This window comes from Triticum urartu, chromosome 6 (assembly GCF_003073215.2).
Source record: "Triticum urartu cultivar G1812 chromosome 6, Tu2.1, whole genome shotgun sequence".
NCBI lineage: Eukaryota > Viridiplantae > Streptophyta > Magnoliopsida > Poales > Poaceae > Triticum > Triticum urartu.
This window is the reverse complement of record NC_053027.1, coordinates 548,303,806-548,314,156: the sequence shown is the minus strand read 5'-3', so window position 1 is coordinate 548,314,156 and position 10,351 is coordinate 548,303,806.

Sequence of the window (10,351 nt, the reverse complement as noted above, 5' to 3'; positions counted from 1 at the left end):
TTACACCATCACCCCTCAACCATTGCTTGCTGGTGCTTACTCAGTCACAGTGCTTGTTACTGAACTCGCCTCCAATGCCGTTTGGTCCTTAACCGGCGTCTATGGACCTCAAGAAGATGCTGACAAGATCCTCTTCCTCGAGGAAATGCGCGCACTACAACCTTTGTGTAAGCAGGAGTGGCTGATCATGGGAGACTTCAACCTCATTAGCAGAATGAATGAAAAGAGCAATGGGAATGTCAACCTTGCGATGCTGCGACGGTTCCGGGCCGCCATTGACAATCTGAACCTCAAAGAGTTGCCTCTCATTGGTCGCCTATACACTTGGTCCAACGAGCGGCTCCACTCTACGCACACAAAGATCGACAAGGTCCTCTTCTCGAAGGATTGGGAAGAACTCTCTCCCAGTTGTCAGCTGCTTGCCGGCTCCACGGAAATCTCTGATCACTACCCACTTATTCTGAAGAACTTCTGCAACCAAAAGTTCTCTGGCTTCCGCTTTGAGGCTTGGTAGCCCAAGGCCGTTGGCTTCCAAGAAACTGTCTTTGAAGATTGGAACAAGCCGGTTCTTTCCACCAACCCTGTCCGACGGCTACACATTAAACTGACGAGGGTGGCCAAAGCTCTTAAATGTTGGAGCAGGTTGACTGTGCGCCGATGAAAATTCCAATCTGCGGTGGCCTCTGAGGTCATCTTGCAGCTTGATGTTTGCCCAGGAGAGCCGCACCCTGTCAACAGAGGAATTCAAGTTGCGCCGACTTCTGAAATCTCGGCTGCTCGCCTTTGCGGCCGTCGAACGCATCAAATGGCGGCAACGATCTCGGCTGGTATGGATTAGGGCCGGTGATGCCAACACCAGACTCTTTCACTTGAGGGCAAATGGTCGTCGGTGAAAGAACCACATTCCTTTCCTACATGTCAATGGTGCAGTGATCTCTGACAAAGATGACAAGGCAGCAGCACTACTGAATCACTTCTCTCATATCCTCGGCCCCCATGATGATGTCCCAGCACAAGCGGTGAACTGGGAATATTTGCAGCTGCCCAGGGCTGATTTGAGCCACCTTGATGCTCCTTTTGATGAGGATGAGCTTCTTGCCGCAATCAAAAACTCCCCCACTGAGAAAGCACCGGGGCCTGATGGATTTATTGGGTTCTTCTACAAGGTTTGCTGGAACAAAATCAAGGTGGACCTCTTAGCTGCTCTCAACCAACTATCTGCTCTCAACGGAACCTGCTGGAATCTTCTGAACACGGCCTACATCGCGCTCATCCCGAAGAAGGACAACGCACTACGGCCATCTGATTATCGTCCCATCAGTCTGGCACATAGTGTGGCCAAGCTTCTTGGGAAGATGCTGGCAACTAGGATTGCACCCAAGCTACAACAACTCATCTCCCACAGCCAAAATGCTTTCTTGAAGAACCGCAGCATTCAGGACAACTTTCTCTATGTCCAAAACCTGATCAGAAACCTTCACCGGGCTAAAAAGAAGGCCATTTTCATCAAGCTTGATATTGCGAAAGCATTTGACTCCGTCCGCTGGAGCTATCTTCTGGATGCCCTCACTCAGTTCGGCTTTGGTCAGAGATTCAGAGACCTTGTTGCCCTCTCTTTGGCGTCAACTTCATTCCGTGTGCTGCTGAACGGCACCCCTGGTCCTCCCTTCTACCATAGATGTGGATTGCGACAAGGCGACCCTTTATCCCCTTTTCTGTTCCTACTGGCCATTGAACCACTACAAGCGATCCTCCCCAAAGCCTCTAACGCCAATATTCTTAGCCCGATCGCTCATCGATCGGCTAAACTTCGCATTAGCTTGTACGCTGATGATGCAGCTCTCTTCATCAACCCAGTTAAAGAGGAGATGGCATCGCTTCTTTCCATCCTGGCCATCTTTGGGCAGATTTCTGGACTGTACACCAACTTCAGTAAATCTTCTGCCTTCCCCATCAACTTGGAACCTGATGAAGCAGCTGATCTGTTGACTGATTTTGAAGGGGACACCTGCTGTTTTCCGTGCAAATATCTGGGCCTCCCTCTTGGGCTCCGTAATCCGAGGCGCGGCGACTTCCAGATTCTCATTGATAAGATTATTGCCCGGCTAGCAAAATGGAAAGGAAAGCTTCTCAACAAGGCTGGCAGGCTCACTCTCATCAATTCTGTGCTCACCTCTTTGACCACTTATATGTTCACTATCTTCCCACCTCCAAAGTGGCTCATCAAGAGAATCGACAAGATCAGAAGAAGTTTCCTGTGGACCGGTGATGATGATGCTCCTGTTGGAAAATGTGCTGTCAACTGGAGACAAGTATGCTCCCCTAAGAACCGTGGCGGTTTGGGCATTAAGAATCTGGATTTCTTCAGCAGGGCACTTCGGATTAGATGGCTATGGTTTGCCTGGGAGCGATCCTCCAGACCTTGGATTGGATCTAACACACCATGCAGCCCCACCGACCACCAGTTGTTCAACGCTTCCACCACCATTACACTCGGCAACGGTACAACAGCATCCTTCTGGTCCAACCGGTGGCTAAATGGCTCTGCTCCAAAAGACATCGCACCCAACCTTTTCCCGCTGGCTGCAAGAAAAAGCGCAACGGTTGCTGCGGCTTTGACGGATGGTCAGTGGATGAAAGGGCTCCAGCGCCTGAACTCACCTGACGCCCTCCACTAATTTATCAACCTATGGGGCCTTATTCAGCACATCACTCTCACAAACAATGAGGATTCAATCAACTGGAACTGGACGTCTAATGGTGCATACAGTGCCGGAACAGCCTACAATGCTCAGTTCATTGATGCCATCACCCGGCCGGCGCTTGCGAAGATTTGGTCATTGAGAATGGAGGCCAAGGTCAAATTCTTTGTCTGGCTAATGTCGTTGGACAGGCTCTCTACTATTGATAGGCTTCGCGCCAGAGGCGGCACGCAAGCGGCGACCTGTGTGCTTTGCGACCAGCTGCCTGAAACGGCACTGCACCTCTCTTCCCAGTGCTCGTACAACAGGGAGGTGTGGCATCTCCTTGGCAGAGCCTCCCCAGCGCTGCAACTCCAACCGATGCCTCCCTTCCAGGCAACTGAAGATTGGTGGCTTCATTACTCTTCCATAAGCAAGCAAGCTGCTGTAGCCACCGCCTACCATGCATGGCACGTTTGGAACGAATGCAACAGAAGAATTTTTCGACAGACATCTAGCACGGCCGCCTCTGTCTCTTGCCTGACGTACGATGACCTCTCCCTGTTGTTCCCCCATAGTCAGGAAACGTAGACAATATGGATGTATAGCCAGAGCCTAAGGCTACTGGATCCTCTCTTTTTCTATCCCTGCTCCTCTTGTAATACCCTGTTTCTCTCCTAATCTTAATGAAAAGACAGAACATCTGCCAGTTAGCCTCAAAAAACTTTACCTCATGTGCTGTCTTTTGTTTTCCGTAAATCAAACTAGTTGTTCGTGTGTGCTCCCTGGTTGAGCTGGCTTGTAATGGTACCTTATATTCAGCCTAGCTACCTTAATTTCGCTACCTGTCATGTTTGGAGAATGTGACCACTAGACCTGGGTTTCTTTAAATGAAATCCGAGAGGCCGTGGACTCGATCGGGATCAAGCATACGGCGACATTAGCGGAATGAGAGAGAGACACATAAGGCTCGCCATCGCTATCTACTATGAGGAGTGCGCCTTATTTATCTTGTTTCTACAACAGTAGGAGTATTTGATTATCAGTCTAGGGAAAGTAACATAGGAACACTTACTATGGCTTGTAATGCGGGAGTATTTTCTATATCTATATCTATACCTAATATTAAAAAAGAAAGATTACATAGTTCTCCATCCGTCATACCTTTATATCCGTTGATTTTATGTTAACATAAAGATTAGCAGCTGAGATTTAAAAGAAAACGCCAAAATAATGATTCGTACATATGTTTCTTGAGTCTGCCCAACGGAGACAACCCATTGTCTCCAGCCACCACATCTCTCTTGATCGCCCCGTCCGTGCCTGCAACGCATCACTGAACAAAGTCATATAAAATTCGGAAACAAATCCAAAGGACTAGACATAATAAAGACAAGATAATCCTCTCGATGTTCTTCTCACATCGGAGCGAATCAAAACAAATTGATGAACCTCAGATCCATCTGGTGCAGTCAGCTGTTGGAGGACAGGTGGAAGCTCCACGACGACGGTGGTGAATGCGTCCTCGAGGCGACCGACCAGAGGCTCGTCGCCGGTGAACTTGACGAGAGCCACGTAGAGCGACTACTGTTGTCAAGCCTCGCGTGCGACAGCGCTGGCGGGGATGCATACTAGAGGCCATTGATCCGAGGCTAGCCACCGATGAGTTTGAGGAGGGCAAGGCTCCTCCACCGATGAGTTTGAGGATGGCAACCGAACCCCGGGAGTGTCTGAGGGTGGCTGGTCGTCTCACCACCAGCGATGGCACTAGCAGCCGCCATCGGCAGCGGTGGGTCATGCACTCAAGCTCAAGTGGGCGTGGTGCACGGGCACCCCATGTACTCACTAACGACGAGTCGCTCGGGATGTCCTTGACCTTCGAGTATGCATGCGATCGACTTTCTCCCCGTCCGCCGCTCGAAGAGCCCCATCAGTAGCTCGGTCCAGCTGCCGCATGGCCTCATGGGAGGCTCGACGACACCGGTCCCCTCGCGTCCCAGCCGCGCGCCCTTGAGCATCTCTGTGCCCCATTGATCTGCCCCATGCGGCCGATCCTCAGTGACGCCTACTCGACCCCGGTGCCGCCATGGTGACCGATGGCCATGCCGTTCTTGTTGTTGTGCGCCTTCTGCTATACCAGCGGCGACAACAGGATCGTCGAGCGAGCAGGCACACCGAGCATCTTGGCAGCAAGCGAGCGGCGACAGCAGGATCGCTCGTGCTTGCGGAGCAGCCTTGATCCCGATGAGCCATGTTCGCTTCGGTGCCTCAATGCGGTGGCGCCGGTGACGTGCTGCCATGGAGCTAGAGCTAGCTAGATGGATCAGTGCTTACAGCTTGCTTTCGTGCTCTCCGGTCACAGGTGCGCGCAAGTGGAACTCGCGTCCGATGTTTGGGTGTGCGCAAGTGGATTCAGAGTTGGTTAGTATTCCTTGAGATGTTGGTTAGTATTCCTTATAAATATCAGTGAAATAAAATTGCATGCTATTTTCTATAGCAGATACTCCCCCCATTCGGAATTATTTGTCGCACAAATGGATGTATCTAAATGTATTAATTTAAAGAAAACACATGTAGACGGAAATTCACAAGGGCACATAAGTGTTGGGGCACTCATCTGCTAAGCACTGTTGCCCACACGATTTGCGAAGTTGTTGAATCCCGCGCGAGGACACTGTAAAAAAGAAAATCACTAAAAAATCATTAAGTTTCAACGATTAAACTTATGGTTTTGGCATCTAAAAATGGCCAGTTTCAACAAGTTTCAGAGATATAGTTTTAAGCTTTTTTTTCTGTCGGTCATAGACACAAAATAATTGTTTTTTATCAGTCCCATGTACTAAGTTTCAACATTGAAACTTAACATATTTTTAAAAAAATCGTCAAAATATATTTAAAATAGATCTTATTCTAAAGCGTTGGTAACGAGAAACACGAATATGAAACCAGAACTTAACTTGGAATTTTCATTTAAAGATACAGAACTTTAAAAACCGGAAGCCAAAATAAAAAGGCGGCACTTGTGTGCCCCCGCACTTGCATGCTTTGTCGACATTGACGTATTTGGGTAGGTAGTCTTGAGCTATGTTTTTAAGCCAGCCACATGCAACCTTTGATGAATCAGTTGACAATATTTTTAAGCCAGCCACATGCAACCTTTGATGTTTTTATTTCATGATGTATTTAGTGGTACCTACATAAATACTGAAATACATGCAGCTTCGATCGAGGGTCACTAATGTGACACACGCGGCACTGCAATCCCGACTGATATGCTTTCATGCTTCGGTGTGCGCCTCCCTGCCGTCCTCAAGTACCGTTTGGATGCTATCGTGCCACGTTTGGATGCCACGTTTTTTGCTGTTGCAACGCATGGGTATTTTTGCTAGTAGACTAAAAAGGTTACAGGCCCTTTCTTAAATAATCTCCATCGCCTCACTGAATTTCACCAGTGTGGGTCCCTTCCCTCCAACTTAATCCAATTGAAATCTGCCAGATCAGCATCAGCCCGTAAACGTTATGTAATTGTCTGTAGATGTAGCATTCCTCGTTTAGACTCATGTGTTTTGCGAGAAGACTCTCCGGATTTCATTCTTCCCTGTTAACAGACTGTAAATTATCGCTTTTCCTTTTGCGGGTTACTGTAAATTATCACTGATTAGTAAAGCTTGCCAGAAACCTTTAAAAACAAATCTTCCAAGCTTACATACACACACATATACAGATGGTAAATTCTTCACTCTTGCAGCAAATGAAAAGGCAAGCACTGAGAATCCGCTACCAATGATGGATCAGCCTACACCTTCTATGGTCATGGGAAATTACTAATCAAGCAGCCACGCTTCTTTCACGTCCAGCTGGGTCGGTGTCCGCTGTCTGACTGACTATCCCTCCCTCGCCAATATCATTGGGCCTTTGAGGAGTAAATAGCATAAAACTACTACTTTACAGGCTAGGGTTCCAAAAAACTATTGATTTTTAATTTTTCGCTGATAACTACCAAGTCTGTGGTTGACTGTTTCAAAAAACCCTAATAACTCGTTGCTAGCGATTTAAACCGTTTTATGACAAGTCGGACCCACTCCTAAACAATCCGTTTGTTTGACCGTTTTCTTTGACCGTTAACTTACATGTGGGACCCACATGTAAGTTCTTTCTTCTTCCTCTTATCTTTTATCCTCTTCCTTCTCCTCCTGACCAAGGCCCAACCTCCACCACCCGCTGCACGCGAACCATGGCCGACCGCGGGAAGGAGCGCCGCGTGGAGGACCAGCTGCCACCCAGCAGCACGGGCCGCCACCAACTGCTCGCCATGGCCAGGGGGAGGGACTCGGCCCGCCGCGTCCAGGGGCATGGGCTGCCGCCATCCTTGCGCCACGGCCAGGGCCGCTGCCAGCCGAGCTCCATGGCTACGGGCTCAGGTCGCCACGCCCAGGAAAGGGAGAGAGAGAGATAGACCGTGCGGCGGGGGAGCTCGCCGGCAGGAGGAGGTCGCAGCCGCCATGCACGCTGGAAGGGAGCTCCGCGGCGGCGCGCATCGGACGGGCGACGGGAGGGATCTCCGCAGCGGCGCCATGGCTTCTGGCCGGCGCGCTCTTTACGGCGGCTGCTGGCCGGCGGGCACGGCGAGGGGCGCGCTCCTCTCGATCTTGAGCACGGGAGGACGCGCACAGAGGAAAGGGCCCGATTGCTTTTTGCATAAAACATTCAGGGACCCGATTGTTTTTTAAAAAAATTATAGGGACCCGATTGCTTTTCTAAAAAACTTACAGAAATACAGCATGTGGGCCCTACATGTAAGGTAACAGTCAAACAAACGGTCAAACAAACGGTTCTCTTACGTGCGGGTCTCAACTGTCATAATCGCGATCAATTTTAAAGCACCGAGTGATTAGGGGTTTTTTGAAACAACCAACCCCTGACTTAGTAGTTATCTGTGAAAAAATAAAAACCGGTAGTTTTTTGGAATCCTAGCCTGTAAAGTAGTAGTTTTATGCTATTTATTCGGCCTTTGAGTGACACGAGTTTCTGGAACTATGGGGCAATTGGTTACTGCTTGTTGTAAGCTTTGACTCTGTGATGGATCATTCTCATTCATCTCATGAATCCTGCGTTGCCAATTAAATTAGCAGGAGGGTATCAGAGACGTAATTAAATCAATTTTTTAGAATGCCGTAATTAAATCAATTTGCATCTTAAGTTCACGTACGTACCCATACGTAGTAGTATCTGACGGGGGATGGTGAGTTGCATGTTGTAGCAGGAGTTGCGCGTTGACATAGAGCAGGAGGCCGCAGTAGGAGTCGACGACGTCCTGCATGTCACGGAGCTGGGCGGCCATGCTCCTGCCCCTCCGGAAGCGGTGCCACAGCGTGCTCTTCTTGCAGGAGGCGACGAGACTTGCCGCGTCGACGAGCGCCTTTAGAACGGGATCTCCCATCTCCGAGGACAGCAGTGCGGCCCTGCACCCCGTCGGCCACTGCAAGAGTGAGTGGAGCCTGCGGCTGCACCGCTCGAGCCTGGCACACTCCCGCTTGCTCTGCGGGATGCGCAGGAGGCTCGCGCCAACGGCAACGAGCATGACGGCATGCAGTCCGGACATCTGCGCTAAGTTGGCGGCCTTCGCCAGGATGTCCCAGAGCGCCGCCGCCGCCTTCACTCCCATTGTCACCTCGTGTAGATCGATCACCCGACGTATATCTTCGTCGCGTGTGTCTACTCAGCCCTGTGAAAGAAATGACGCGCCTACGCAAGATTTATACATGGGGCAGAATGGCGATCGGGGCCACCCCGATTTCACACTCGAGAAAGTCATTGGTGCAAGGTTATAACATACAGGTACGTGAGCTTTACAGTACAGATAAACAAGGATATAACATACAGGTACGTGAGCCTTTCTGCGTCATATGCCTACAACCACGAAGGTGGAAGTGTGATGCATGAAAGCGCAGAGGAAATAAAGGGCTGGGTCATGTGGGTCATGCATCTACGTCTGGTTTTGGATAGGTCGTCAACTTTGTTAGTTAATTACTTACGGAGGGAGATAATAGATCCACTCAGCGTCCATCCAATCAGAGTCACTTGTGTTATGCTAGTACTATCTTTGTCTGAGTTTAGGATTGAGATAATAGATCAAGCGTCCATCTAATAGTATTTTGGGTCAAAGTTTGACCATATATTTGACTAATAAAATGTTATAATACTTAGAAAATTATATTGTTGGATTTGTATTTGAATGTATTTTTCAATAATATTATGTTTTATAGGTATAACTTATATTTTATTAGTTAAATTATGACCCGAAATACGAGGGGTAGTAAACCAGGAGGGAGGTAGTATTATGTGTTGAGCGCATCAATCGTGATCGTATCCTTAACCAAAAGCTGGACACTGTGTGTGTATCCCGAATTGCATAATAGCGGCAATCACGGGCGTGTTAGACACAAATAATAGGGCTTAATGTAAGTGATTATAGAGGTTAGGACACCTAACAAAACATTACCAGAGGCAATTAGGCATTACCAAAGATGGGTGCGGCGGAAATCTAGGCAGATCGAAGTCGCATGCCTGCTCGATGCAGACATTATGAGCGGGCCAGCGAAGTGGAGTTGATGGCAACGAACTATCTTGGACACTTGGTGCAATCAGCAGCCATGGCCGTAAAGGAAACATTCCTTCTCAGCACATAAAAGGGCCCCAGGGTAGTGTCATCTTTCTCTGGTGTTGGATAGCTCCTGCAGGCGTCCATCTCATTTGGTCGTTCACTAACCAACTTTCTACGATTGCTTTATGGAGAAAAGTATACTCAACTCTTGGTGAAGTTTAGATTTAGTCCCTCAACTCCGAAATCGGACAACTTGCACCCCCAACTAACGAAACCGGACAAGGTTTGTCCCTGGTCTCGATTTTGACCGGTTTTGGTGCTGACTAACCCCGGTTTTGACCGGTGCCGACTAAAATTCGCGTAATTTTTTCATATCTGTGAACTTTTTAAAATTCACATACGCTTTTCAAATCCACATAGTTTTTCAAGGTCGTGCAATTTTTTCAAAAATAAACATACCTTTTTCAAATCTGTGAACTATTTTGAAATTTGTGTACTTTTTCAAATCCATGATTTTTTTAATTTGCGTAATTTTCTCAAATCAGTGTATTTTTTCAACTCCGTGTAATTTTATCGAATTCAAGTATTTTTTTTCAAATCCATCTGTTTTTTAAATTCGCGTACTTGTTTCAAATCCGCATACTTTTTAAAGTTCGTGTATTTTTTTCAAATCCGTGTTCCTTTCCAATCCATGAACTTTGTTTGAAATTCACATACTTGTTTCAAGTTGACATAAATTTTCAAATCCACACATTTTTTTCTAATTCGCGTAAAAGATATTCAAATCCGCATACGTTTTCAATTTCACATAAAATTTTCAAACCCAAAAAAGTATACGTGAATAGGAATAAGTATGTCAATTTTTAAAAATTACATGAATTTAAAAAAACCACAGGAACTTTAAAGAAGTACGTGGATTTAAAAAAAAGTACGTGAACTTGAAAAAAGTACGCAGATTTGAAAAAGTACACAAATTTTTAAAAAGTTCACGTATTTGAAAAAAATACCCGAATTTGAAAACATTGAACAGACTTGGAAAAGGTATGCGAATTTGAGTCGGCACGGT